This window comes from Nannospalax galili, unplaced genomic scaffold (assembly GCF_000622305.1).
Source record: "Nannospalax galili isolate Female #2095 unplaced genomic scaffold, S.galili_v1.0 scaffold183, whole genome shotgun sequence".
Classification (NCBI taxonomy): Eukaryota; Metazoa; Chordata; class Mammalia; order Rodentia; family Spalacidae; genus Nannospalax; species Nannospalax galili.
This window is the reverse complement of record NW_008350555.1, coordinates 3,519,840-3,534,789: the sequence shown is the minus strand read 5'-3', so window position 1 is coordinate 3,534,789 and position 14,950 is coordinate 3,519,840.

Genomic DNA, 14,950 nt, shown 5'->3' with positions numbered 1-14,950 from the left:
TATATATATATTTAAAGCAAGTTCTCAAAGAGATAGTTGTTACACCATGCTTACAGCAACACTGATAAAAGTCAGTGAGAATAACTCAATTACTCATTCAACATGAGTTGAAAAGTGGAAGCCCTGGGTGCCACGGCACACATCTATAATCCAGCACTTGAGGTCTGAGGCAGAAAGATCATAAAGTTGAAGCTAACCTCAGCTGTACCTGGTACTATGTATTAAAACAAAACAAAATGCCTGGAGGCAGAGGCAGTAGAATCTCTGTGAGATAAAAGCTAGCCTGGTCTACATAGCAAATTCCAGACTAGCAGGGCTACATAGTAAGACCCCGTCTTTAAAAAGAAAGCAGAGCAAATACCCATTAGTGGATGAATAAATAAACAAAATATGAAGTGTATACACGATGGAATATTGCTAAGCTTTTAAAAGAAATTTAAAAAGCTAATCAAAAAAAAGAAAATAAAATACAATTCCACTTATATGAGTTATCTTGAGTAGTCAAATTCATCCAGCTGGAATGTAAAATAGTAGTTGTCAGGGGTCAAGGGGAGTGTGAATGGAGAATTGCTGTTTAATAAGAAAGAGTTTTTGTCTTACAAGATGAAAGGATTTCTGGAGATTTTTTTGCACAGAAAAGTGAACATAATACTGGTGACTCTCCACTTAAAAAGAATGTAAGATGGCAAGTTTCTTATTATATGTCATTTAACCTAATTCAACATGAGAAAATAAGTAAACAGTAATATTTTGTCAGAAGGTGACCTGTGCAACTGGAAACAAAATGAGCTAAGTGACAGAGAAAATGTGTCTAGGATGGGTTTGGTGCTGCAACTTAAAATGAGATCTTGTATCACCATGCACAAGACCCATGCAAACTTATGCAGACAAAAACCCAGCACAGAACTGTGGAAATGAACAGCAAGCCACACTCTTAGTCAAAGAATTATTGGCAGCTGATTACTGCTAGGTGAGTAAGAGCTGATCTTTTTGAAGGGAGAGACTTTAGATAGGCTGACTAAACCCTGGTGGATGAACTTGCACTGAGGGACATCTTGGGATACTAACTTTACATAATAGGTCTTAATACAAATGATAGAATGTATGAACTCCAGTGGGGGGTTATGGGAGGGTGCCAATGGGGAAGGGGTATAAAGATGTATAAAATTAAAAAAAAGAAAGCAGAAGGCAGAGCGCTAACTAGAGGGGCCAATGGGCACAGGGGAGGGCTTTGGGAGGAGAGAAATTAGAATAAAGTATACTTGTACATATGTATGAAAATGTCATGGTGAGCCCTATTACTTTGTATGTTAACCTTAAAAAGTAATGAGAAGTAATGAGCTCTTCAAGGTTAGCCTCCTTGAGAGAGTGCAGCTTATTTGAAGACTCAGGGATAGGAAGGGCAGAGCCATGTGGACATGGTGGAAAAGCGTGAAGGGCAGAGGGATCCACTAGGACTGTGTCTTAAGGTGACTTGGCAAGCTTGACGACCAAGGGGCCAACAGGGGAGTGAGCCAAGTGAGCACTGGCAGGGAAGCAACAGCTCATGCTGGGTTGGGGGGACCGTCATAGGGCTCTGGATTTTCTCTTGCATGAAGGCCAAGCCCTGTAGGACTCCAGAAGAGCAGTGTTCCCACAGACTAAAGTTCTAATGGGCTTGCTCTACCTGCTGTGCTTAGAAATGACTCTAGGGGCTACAAAGGAAGTTGGGAGACCAGCAGAGGCTACTGTGTCCACCCAAAGCAAAGAATGATGGTGGCTTGGACCCACAGAATGGTGGTACTATGGAGAAGTGGCTCGATTCCTGATTTAAAATGGAAGATAAAGTTAATTGAGTTTCCTGATGGATTGGTAAGGTATGAAAGAAAAATACGAACCAGGGGTGACCCCCAAGTGTTTGTCCCAAGCAACCTGAAGAACAGAGCTCCTGTTAACCAAAACATAGAGAGCAACAGGAGTTACAGGCTTGATTTAGTCATATTAAGTCAGATATTATAATCACATATTCAACAGGGACTTCACTGGGTATAAGAACACAGTGATGAGGTCCCAGCTGGAGGAGTCAGTTGAAAAGTAATTAATGTAGAAACAGTGTAGGCAGAAAGCCAATAGATTTGGAAGAAGTCATCTTCAAAGTGGGTCCAGATGGAGCCTCAAAGATATGGCCAGAATCTTAATGCTGCTGGTTCCAGGCCCAGAGGAAACAAATAGCTAAAACAGGAGATTCAAAGGCCCAAGTGGCTGGGACAATTGACAGCCCACAGTGCCTGCAGGAGAGAAGAGCTCCAGAATGGAGCATGGAGCCTGCACTTTGAAAGCAAGGACAGTGTGAGACTCAGAAGGGGAGTGACTAACTCAGCTACATAGACAGTCAATGGTGAACTGAAAGTTAGCCCTCCTCAGAGGAACGTGTCTATTTGGGAATCAGAAACAGAAGGTCTAATTTTCACAGGGGTGTGGCCAAAGCTTCACTCAAGCAGAGACTTTCTTTCTTTGAAGCTCAGGGAAGCCAGCATGTAATTAGACAGCACATTACAGATGCTGTAAAACTGACAATACAATAAACAAAGCCGAAGGAAAGAGAAGTTAACTGTGGATCCTGGTGATTCATGGGTCAAGCAGTTAACAAGTTAGTGGTGCAAGCAGCTGTAAGTTGAATTTTGAAATTGGCTTTGTCAGGAATATTCTCTGTTCGGTCCTATTGAATACTTTGTGTTTCTCAAACTCCTTTTATAAAGACCAGAGCTATCTAATACTTGGATGTGTTTCCCACACTCATGTTGAAATTCTTTAAATACACATGTGGAATACACAGCATTTAGAACTAGTTGTCAATAAAATGAAGCTCTAAGAGATGTGAAGAATTGGGTCTTCTGAGGCAGTCGGCATCATACAAAACAGTAAAGCTTACTATATTTTTCTTACATTATCAATTACATTCATTTTAAAATAAAGACATTTTGTGAGTCTGTGTTTTTGTGTGTGTGTGTGTATGTATGTGTGTATGTGTGTATGCACACATGCATAGTGCATGCCAGAAGAGGACATCATATTCCCTGGAACTGGTTACAGGTACTGGTGAGCTATCTGATGTGAGTTCTGGGAAGTGAATTTTGGTCCTCTGGGAGAGCAGCACGTGCTCTTATCTGCTGAGCCATTTCTCCAGCCCCTCAGTTGCATTCTTCACACACTGAATGTTTAACCTTGATGTAGTCTGTGTTGTTAGAATATTGATATTGAGACTAGGGATGAAGCTCTGTGCTAGAGTACTGATCTAGTTAGCTCAAGACCTTGAGTTTGATCACCAGCATAGGAAAAAGATTAGATACTGTGAGCGTTTCAGTGACATCCCAATTGTGTTGTTTCCATGACCACATACCTTCTTTGGATTCCTTCTTCCCCTAAAGCTGGTCTACACATCACTTCTCATAGAGGTTTGGAAAAGGTAAGACTAAAACACTAATGTCACCCATAGGCATTATCGAGAAACAATAACCACTAATATTTCAGCATATTTTCTTCCCCACGTGCCTAATTCCTTTTTATTAATGATATTATGAGCATGGAATTTTAGCTTATGAGCACTTCCCAAGCAGCTGGACCATGTTGGGCTCAATGCTTCTGCAGGGCTATGTGTGTGAGCAGAGACTAGGGAGCAGAGAACATGAGATTCATTACCTGGTTTTGCAGGTTTGGAAGCCAGTGAGATTAGACATATAAGGATCACAGGCTAGAGCCAGAGCTCAAAACTCTGAGGAATGTGGGATCTTTCCTTCCTCCAATCTCTCCAACATGTGCACTCACAGCTTCTCTCCCAGAAGTGCTCCAAAGAAGGGGTACTGGGCCCTGCTTTCAGGCTATTCTCTAAGGAAATGGAAGCAAAGACCAGCAAGATGACTCTGGCAGCAGCACTTTGTGCATAGGCCTGATGATGTGAGCTTGATTTCTGGATCCCACTGGGGGCAAGAGAGGACTGACTCTTCAGAGTTGTCTTCTGACCTCCGTATGGGTGCCATGGTTTTCATGTACCGGTGCACACGCATGAGCGACCCCCCCCCCGCCACTCACACTGGACAAAGGGAGAGCAACTCAAAAGAGATTGCTGGGATTGAGAGTAGAGCAGTCTGCTTTTTTTCCAGGCAGGGCCTGGGGACTTAGCAAAACCACAAAGATGAAGGGGCTGTGAGTGTATCCCATAATGCCTAAATCAGTCTTTCAATGCATCCTGCACCCCACCATAGTTTGGAAGCACCAGGATGATCCAAGATTAGACAATGACCTTGGCTAGAAGTTTAGGGATGAGCTTTTTTGAAGATACCAAAGAGACCCAAGGAGCAGTTAGAAGGAAGGAAAAGCCCAGTATTCTTCAGGTAAGTCATTAGTAGTCTAAGGAAAACATCTCAAAAGAAGAATTCAATTGTTATAGAAAAAAAAATATTCTGGACTGGAGATGTAGTGAAGTGGTAGAGTGCTTACCTAGCATGGGAAAGGCCCTGGGTTTGATCCCAGCAGCAAAAAAGAAAAATAAAATTCTTTCACCCTTAGGTGATCACTCTAGAGATGTATTTTATATTCTCACTTTTCCATTATCTTCATGATATCTTTCTGGATATCACTTTTAATACGGGTTAAGATTTCTTTGGGCAGATGTCATAATTTTCCTAGTCAACTCCTATTATTAAACTTTTATTTTTGAGATTGAGTCTCACTAAGAAGCTCTGGCTGGTCCAGAACTTGCTATATAAACCTGGCTGGCCTCACATTCATAGAGTTCCACCCTCCTCTGTCTCCATCATTAAACATTCTATGTCCATTTTTTACTACTATAATTAATTCTGTATATCATTAAGCACAAACATTTAGAATGCATGATTTAAAATATATCCTAGAAGCGTAAGTATGAGTTGAAAAGGTATGAACATTTTTAATTTTTGTAACACTTTAGTGCCAAGTGGCTTCCCAAAAATTTTGTAGGAATTTATATGTTTGAGTGAGGGTTTATTGTTACGATTCTTTTCCTCTTTTTTTTTTCCTGTCTTTTTGAAGCAGGGTCTCCATGTAGCCCCAGCTGTCCTGAAACTCGCTATGTAGACCGGGCTGGCCTTGAACTCACAGAGATCCACCTGCCTCTGCCTCCCAAGTGCTGGGACTACAGGTGTGCACCACCACGTCCGGCTAGTGTTAGAATTTTTAAAATATATCAGCATTAAAAACAAAACAAAACAACAAATATATATGTATATAAATATATATATCGGCATCAAGTTCCTCTAGTATATTAAAGAGCTGAAGATTATATTGAACTTCCTGATCTTCCTGCCTCTACCTCCTGAACGTCCAGATTACAGGCAGGCACCACCATACCCAGGTTAAGCTGGGACTTTGAACCTACCTAAGGCTTTGTGCGTATCAGGCAAGCACTTTACCAGCTAAGTCACATTGCTAACCCCACTGACATTCTTTGGTGGAGGACATATTTTTTTTTTTAATTGATGATTTAGAGCAAAACTGCCAGCTAAATTTTTACATCCTATTAGCATTATACTTCTAGAAAATCTTAAGACTACATTAAACCCAGTATACTTATCATTTAGTAATGTCTTGAATGAGTTTATGTTGAAATTATCCAGGTCATGGTTGTCCTGTTGAATACACACGGCTATTTTTCATTTATGCACAATTTTATTATTTTATCTTTGGTATATAAATATATATTTTATTTAATAAAAAGCAAAAGTATTTATTTTACTAACTTTTAAAAATACAAAAATGTAGTTAAAGGAATTAAAAATCACTTATAACTACATTGCTCAAAGTAGTCACTGGTCATATGTTGATGTAATTCTCTTTCTCTGAAAGGCTTGGCTGCTACACACAATCACACATACCTATATTTTGCTTCTAGCACAATTACAGTCATGTATATAGTCATATAAAATTTGATTTAATAGTGACATGAATGTTTTTTAATATCATTTAACATTCTTTAAAAATATTTACAGAGGTCCAGTGAGATGGCTCAATAGGTAAATGCACTCGCCCTCAAGCCTGGCAACCTGAGCTCGAGCCTTGTGCGGAAGGAGAGAATAGACTCTCAAAAGTTGTCCTTTGACTTTTGTACATGTGCTCTGGTATGCATGGCACCCCCACATGCACAAAATAAATAAAGACGTAATAAAAATTTAAAAGATTTACATAATCATTAATGTCCTAAAGCTGTCTTAGACACATCATACTCAGTAACAGTTTGTTGTTGACATGAAGGGATGGGGACATAAACATCAGTAGGAGGAGGCTAGATTGAGGCATTAAAACATGATTTTAAATGGCTGTATGTAATTTAATTATAATGATGAATCATATGCAGAGTCCTTTCATAAACTCCTCAGATTGCTATCATTTCTATCAGTATCACACTTCCAGAGGACAATCCCTGTGGAGACATTTATGTACCTCTCTGTATACGATTATGTACTTTAGAGAAATGTCAAATGTTAAAATGCTGAAATAAAAAATTATGAATGCACTGAGCCTTTTCCAAAATGATACCAAATTGCCCTCTGGGAAATATGTGTTATTTTCAACTCATTCATTGAACGCATGAAAATATCCATTTCCTTACAATATAACCATCAAGTATAATATCTAAACAGCTCTGTCATTTCATCAGCCAAAATATCTTGGGAGTTTGTAGACTTTTGGTTAGTAGCAAAATCAGCCAGTTCCCTGTGGGAGCTAGTTATTGTATCTCATTTTCTGTAAATATTTCTTCTTATGATTTTTTCTTCATGTGGATTCCATTACATGGAGGCCAAAGTTGCTGTGATTCATCAAAAGAATACTTGTTGATTTCATTAATTTACCCTGGATGCCATTGACTTACTTTGGTGACTCCCAGCTTCTGCCATGACTTTGAAGTCAGAATGGTGGTCTTCAACTTCCTTTTTTAGTGTTTTCGAAAAAGTCTAATAAGCATTTGGGCATGGATATGATAGCTTACTAAAATGTTTGGCTTTTTAAAATTTTGCTTAGAATTTTACATCATTGTTGCACTGTACTGACTAAAGTCTCAGAGGAGTGATTCAAAATGATTCATTGTTGAAAATAAAAAGGGCTTTCAAAATGCTGTTTTGCATGACAAGTTTCTGGTTGAAAAAGGTGCAAGTCATTGGATCTGATATGCATGAATCTAAATGCTAAATGCAGTCAGTTCCAAATTCCAATCAAACATGGATACCATTTTAATTATATAATTAGTTAAAAATAATTGCCTACCACTACTTCTTTAATTATATATATTAGTTAATAATAATTGTCTACCACTGATTCTTTTAGACTAGGTTATGTACATGTGTCTATGAGATAGTTCATTGGGTAAAGGCACTTGGAGCCAAGACTGATGACCTGAGTTTGATTCCCACCCTCTTGATAAAATGAAAGAACCAACTCCTGCAAGGTGTCCTCTGACCTCTATCTATACATGCACTGTGGCCCTCCTATTCAAGAATAACAAATAAATGTTAAAAAAAAAAGAACTGCACTGGGTGTGGTGGCACACACCTTTAATCCCAGCACTTGGGAGGCAGAGTCAGGCAGATCTCTGTGAGAAAAAAGAACCACAGACTCAAATAGGTACACATGTTGACTTTAAACAGATTGTGCTGTGTGATTCTACCTATTAAAATGTATGATTATTTACAGTGTGGATTAGTGGAAAGACTATTCACTTTGAGCTACCTTTGTCTCAGGGGGAATTATTGCAAATCTGCATAGGAGCTGATCTGGAAGATGCCTTAAGCCTGACATCTTTAGTTCAGATATTTTACTTTCCATCAACTTTCAATACTCAACATCATACAGAGTCAGACACAGTAGCTGAAACACAGTGCCCAAGACAGTGGTTGTGGTTCGTTGTCTTGAACCACTTTCTCCTTATTTAGCTTGGGAGTGCTTGGCAGTTATAGGATTGCCAGCTCAGCCTGAGCCAAGTACTGTGATTTTCTTTTTTCCTCCATGAATCAGACTCAAATATTTTAAAAAATCTTATCAGATCATCTTTGCTTAGTGATGAATTGGTTGTCCATAGCTTCTTCACTTGGCCTTACCCACAGGCAGTTGTTAAATACTCAATTTAAGGGAGCAACTGTCTTTTCCTTTCACTTTCTTATGGGGTGTCCTGTTTGGAAAGTTGTTCTATTTAATGGAACAACTTCTAAAGGGGCTGCCTTGCATTCAACAAAGCAAACTAGACCAATTACCTGCAAATCTGGCTGGGGTTTTTGCCTTGCAGTGTGTGGATGCTTTCAGCTGTGAGGCTGGCTCAGATAATGCTTGCTTGCTGACCCAACTTGACCCAACTTGCATGGCATATTTACTCTCTTCATTCAAAGTGCTTCTCTCTTTTAAAGCACTGGCTACTGAAAAATAAGCACTGACCCAGAGGAAGGGAGAGACCTATGGCCCCATTCTTATTCAGACAAATCTCAGGTAACAGTAGGAGTTTAACCCATCATGTTTACTGGCAGTATTTTAGCAGCAAGACATTGGTTTTACAGGTATGTTATTGTTAGGTTATGTGATTACATCACCTATAAAATACTTGACTTTTGTGCATATTTAGCAGCAAGATTGAATTATTAAGTAATTTCTTCCCTCCTTTCCTCACTTTTTGGGAAAATAGGTAGAATTATTTAGAAAGTTGTTATTTGCCTCTCAATTTCTCTGCAGAGATGTCAGAGGAACTAGCAGATGATTCATTCCCTCAGTACCTTCGAGAAAAATCAGTTTAGTCAGGTTTTATTTTAGCTTCTTGGAGATCAAAACAAATGTTTCAGCTTTTAGAAGTTCCTGAAACCTTTAAAGAAAAGAGGGCTTTGAGATCATTCAGGAGGAGGAAGGGAAGAAAGGAAGAAGGGAGGAGAGGCACTGTGCTCCCCCAGCCATGGATGTCTCCATTTCTTCTAAAGAAACATCCTTCTCTCTCTCAGTTGCTATAATACAATATGTCAACAAGGCAACTGTGATTTCCTTGCTTGTCAAAGGGAGTTTTATTCTAGGGATGTCCCTATCCTTACCTGTGCTCTAGCAAGCTTACTCACACATGTATGTCTGTACACATTCACACTAATGTACGCATGGACATACACTAATGATGAGTCAGAATTTTGGAGAAAGCAGATATAATGGGAGAGACTTTCCACTGAACGTTAAGAATTAACATGCATTGGGTATTCACTGTGGACTGGGCACAGAGCAAAGACTCCATTGGGTAGACATCAGGGAACTCTTCAGTAAGGTGATTGCTGTCATCGCTCCCTCATGTAGATGATAAAATCAGGGCTCGACAAAATTCCTTGTCCTTACAGCTGTTTGTGACAGTCAAAAACCCAGGTCTGACTGATTCCCAAGTCAGATTCCTATCAGAATGGCTGAAGCTTTTCAGAGCTCTGACCTAAAGGATTACATGATCACCTTGAGACCCTCAGCCTCTAACCTGCAGTGGGTTCTATGAGGCTAAAAGTGGCTGCTCTGCAGGACAGTGCCCCTGTCTTGGCTCCTCTGCATTCTCCCCCTTTCCAACCTGTGATGGCTAGGATGAGATTAACATATATCTTGGTTTCTGAGTTAAAGATTGCCTCTCTCAAGTGGGTGGTCCTTATCCAATCCGTTGAAGACTCTGATAGAACATACTAACCTCTCCTAGCAGGAACTCTAGCAACAGCAGTAGTAGAAATGAGTTGCCACATCCCTGGAACTTCAGTCATTAGATGTGGGACCCACAAACCTCCACAGTCTTAGGAGCCAGTTCCTTAAATAGCCTATTTGTTCCACCTCTCTGGAGAACCCTGTCTAATACCAAAGAACCTGTCCAAGTTAGGAAGGAATTCCTTTAAATTTGCCAGTGACCATGAACTTTTCCTTTAGGTCTACCTGCAACTTGTTATTTCTCCCCTCACTGAAAGCTCTGCCCCAAGAATCGCTGACTTCTCAAAGGTGATTCTTTTCTAATTTGAGAGATTACATGTTCCCCTATTTCCCAGACTCTCCTTCCCTCCTTTCTTTCCTCCTCCTTCCTCTTTTTCCTTCTTTTTCTGTTCCTTCCTCCTTCCTTCTTTCCTTCCTTCCCTCCCTCCTTTCTTCTCTCTCCTCCCTTTTTCCTTCCTTTCTTTCCCCCTCCCTCCTTCCTTCCCTTCCTTTCTTTCTTCCAGCCTTCCATCTTTTCTTTCTTTCTTTGGTTCCTGATGAATGTCTCACCATGTAGCCTAGGCTAGCCTTGCAGTCACGATCTTCCTGTTTCAAACCTCTTAAAATAGTAACTTTCTAAAATGCTTATGTTAGTTTCCTTCTCCACATCGGGGCTTGAGCACACACCTACTCTGAAGGCTTTTCCTCATCCCCCACAGGCCAGCTTTCCAGTTTCTTTCCAGCCCTTCATCTAGTGTTTCTTTTTTCTGTCTTCACTTATAGCACTGGGATGCTTCTTCTTTCTTCCCAGAGTGTTTGTCATCCCCAACCACAACCGCCTTTGTAAAGTCTGACAGAACCTTTCAAACTGCCTTCCCATCTTAGAAAACTGCCCCACTTGAGCTGGAGCTCAAGGGCCAGCAGAGTGAACGAAGGAAGGAAGGAAGGAGTGCACTGGGTGCTGAATCTACTCAGTTGGGGAGGCAGGGGTGTGCAGGTGTGTGATATCACACTGGTAAGAAGAGAGTAAATGGCTCATTTTTTGGAAGGTGCATTAACTCTTTCAGGCCCCTAGGGTATCATTTAGGTCACTGGAATAGTAATTTACTAAACAGTACCTTAGGGGTCTGAAAAAGTTAATGCACCTCCAAAAGTTTCTAATTGACACCAGGGAGTAGTTTATTTACCCAGCAGGGCTTGACCTAATAGGTCTTAACTCCATTTAAGAGCGTCATAAGGGCCTTTTCACTTTCCCACCCTCACATTTCCTCTGTTAGCATTTATCTGTTTGTGGAAGTCGGTTTCCAGTTGCTCGTGTGCGTGTGGACACAATGCTGGGACCCAAGAAAGACTCTGCTGCCTATGGCAAGCATAGACATCATTCCTGCATATTTTAAATATATTTCAAAACACTCCCATGTGTTACAATCCATTCAAATAACGTTATTTAGTGACCTCTTGGAGTACATCACAAAATTGCTTAAATAGTTCACACTTTGATTTTATTCAATAATTAGATCCTTGATATTAGAGAACATAAAATATCCCATGCCTTTGGGTTACCAAATTGCACCTACAATGCATAGTCCACTATTTTATGCCTTTTATTTCAAATACACAAACTATTTTTAATCTCAGATACTTTTGACCTGAAGTTTTCCTGATTTGCCCTAATCTTTTTCCTATTGCTAATTAGGTCAATTCTAAACTATTACATCACTTCAAAAACGTTTTCTCTCAAGTTTATTTTTTAGAGTTTTAAGATTCAAGCTATGGAAATACCTCTTCTTTATTATTGTCCTGTGGATGTTATAGGACTTGGCAATATGTTTCTTTCCACTTTGGGAGCAGATGGATTATGATTGTTACCAGAAGTAAGTACCAGAGTTTTTGAGACGACAGATTACAGGTAGAGCTTTCCAAATGTAGATGAAGCCTTGCAAGAGTCTCCTAGTTTAGACTTTGTGACAGTACATTCTAGATAGGTTTAAATATACTTTAGCTATACAAAGAGGGGCTTATGGAGCAAGTAGACGTGCATATAAGAATGTAGAGAGCAAACCAGTCTTGAGAACATTAGGGTAGTATGGTAAAATTTTGATAGGGTGTTTGACTTTTTTTCATCACACTTTGTTTGGGGTTGCTTTTTTGTTAACTGTTGTAAAATAGCTTCCCCTTTTCTGTTCCAGTTAAGATGGCAATTGAATTCAATTTATGGATTCTTTTACCTCAAGGAGGTCATTCTGGGCAATAGAGAAAATTTCAGAGCTATTAGAAGATGGTGCAGTGAGTAACAGCACTTGCTATGAACTCAAATGCATGCTATGGCACGTATGTACACACACACAGAGTAATAAAATGATATTTCACTCACAAAATAATAAAAGGAATGAATTTCTGAACAACCATCCTTAAAAACATTAGCCTGGTCATGCTAGTTTTGTTTTCCAAAATTTCATTTATAAAAGGATATTTTCTAATGCAAACTTATGGTCTCATGAGAAAAGTCATTCTTCTAAAGGTAGATTGCAGAAAAAATACCAAACCCTACAGGATCCCAAGTAATAGAAATTGTGGCTGTGGGTCTATAACTTATAGAGATTCTTCAGTTTCAAAGATTTTGATTTCTTCAGTTTGTACATCATTTTAGAATTTTCACTAATTCACAATCTATTCTTCCTATCATTGCAAATGCATGTCAGGAAAGAGATAATAGTTGCCAAGGGAACATTTCAAGTTGCAGCCTCATTTGTTAAAATGTATTGAGTCAGAATTACTTGTTTGGAGCTAACCTATGTGTCTTAAAATATTTGAATGCCATCTAACATTTGTATAACCTACAGACCTCCTTAGCCCATTTCTCAGTGAGATAAAGTTTTCAAACCTGGTGAAAGTCTTGACTGATCTAAACATATGCAGCTTGAAAATGTCTCTCTGTGGTCTACCTACACACAGATAAAGTCCACATGTAAAATCCTAAATGCACAAGTGCATGTGCGACATCCTAAGTGTTTTAGGAGTAGTTAGGCATCATTAAACTTTATTTATTGTTAGATACTTTATGCTTTCAGGGAATTTGCTAGATATTTATTGGTAATTTTCATAAGATTTCATTACACAGAAGAAATAGCTATATATGTGTGAGAAACCCTTAGTTAGCCTCAAGTAACAAATAGTAATTGTTATTTTTAATTTCATGTTTCAATTAGCTTTAATCTTTTGTTTGCACAGCCTTGAAAACCTGTAAAAAAATCAGTCATTATAGTTTAATTACTAACTATCATCCAGGTGGCTAACTCCACTTCCTTCTAAACAAGTTCCTTGTTTCATTTCATTTTTCAGTGCCTTGATCTGCATTCTCCAACAACAGCATTATGCTGCTATGCCTGGCTCTGTAGATTACACCATGGGCTATTTTGAGTCTTGGTTCCTCCTGGTACTGGGGTGTTGCTGCTGCTTTTTTGCCTTTTGATCCGGCCTGTGTGCTGTTCCACTTCAGGGTAGACTCACACTTGAGTTGTACATAATGACAGAAGTTGAATGTTTCCTGCTCTAGTGTTTATTTAGTAAAACATTTTACATTCCTGGATAGATACCAGTCTGTCATTAATGGATTCTTGGCTTTGGGCCAATAGCTAATAGTTTTATTGGTCCTCATAACATAGCAATGCGATTTTTGTAACCACAAGGGGCTCTTTTCTGTGTTTTTCTTTCTTCTTCTTCTTAAAAAATATAACAAGCTGAGGTACACCAATTTTTTTTTAAAGAATGGTGTACTTTTCTTTGAATCATTATCTACTCTACTGAAATTCTTTTTTTTCTTAGAAGATTCTCACATATCATGGAATATTTTGAACAGGGCTCAGGACTCAATTGCTCAATTCTTGCTGCTGGGCTTTCTTATTGCTCTAAAGAGGTCTGGTGAAGCTCATGATCTCTGTTTGGTGGTGTCTATTTACCCATCTTAATAGGGAAAGGGTAGAAAGGGTTATTTATAGTGTGAGAATTTGTCAAGCTTTGTTGGATTGCTTTAAGCCTTGAGTAAGAGAGATGGACTTTAGAAATCTTTGAATCAGACACCTTTAAAAAAGGAAAAAAAAAGGTGGTTACAATCACGGAAACATGAATGAGGTGTATTCATATTTAGGATGTTTTATTTCTAAGACATGTAGGTGTTTGTCACGAGTTCAAAATCTGCTGCTGTTGGCCTCACACTGGTTCTCCATGGGACCCTCCCCGCATTCCCTGTGACTTTTTCTGTTTAAATCTTCCCTTTCTCTCTCTCTCTCTCTCCACTTGTTTTATTATTATTATTATTTGTTAATCTGGGACTTGAACCTAGGACCTAGAAGCATACTGTCTCTGGCTTTTCCCATGTATTTTATTTTTATATTTAAAATTATTATTATTATTTTTTTTCTTAACACTGAATCTTACCGTGTACCTCAAATTAGCCTGAAACTCAGTATACTACCCTGGCTGGCCTTGAACTTGAGAGTCTCCTGCCTCAACTTCCCAAGTGCTAGGACTAAAGACTGGCATAACCATGCCTGGTACCTGCTCATTTATTTTAAAACCAAAGTTGGAGCTAGGCATATTGGCATATGCTTATAATCTCAGGTGCATGAGAGGCTGAGGCTGAAAGGATGGCTTGAGCCCAGGAGTTCTGGCCTATCTGGGCAGCATAAAGATACCCTCCTAAAAAAGACAATCCTCCCCCCAAACCCTACAGAATGTGCAATACTTTGTATTTTCCCCCAAACTCCACCTATTCCCTAGTGAAAAGTTACTCTACAATCTCAAGGTCACAAAACTATCTTAAAATAAACTGGAAATTGGACTGCCATGGACAGCTAGGCTGAATTCCAGGACAGCAGGTTCTGCTTCCTCATCTTTTTTATCTTCTAAACAACAATACAAGCTGATGGTGGACAATTTAGATAGATGCATAGTATTCCATCATAGGAATTGCAGCATACTTCACACAACTCTTTCCCAATGTTCTGCATCTTGTTTGCCTTTCCTTGTCCTTTGCAATGATGAAGAATATTATAGTGAACACATTTGTCCATAAAACCCTGCCTGCCTAATTCCCAAAATTCTTGTAAACTGCACCTCACTTTTAACCCACTTTTGGTGGGCAGTCACTTCCAGTGGTCAATTCCAGGGAAAATACTTTGCTCAGGGAGTAATAAATAAACGTTCCTTATTTTTTAGTGCAAGGATTTTATATTCCAAAAGAGGTAAGTTGCTGAAATTTTGGAGT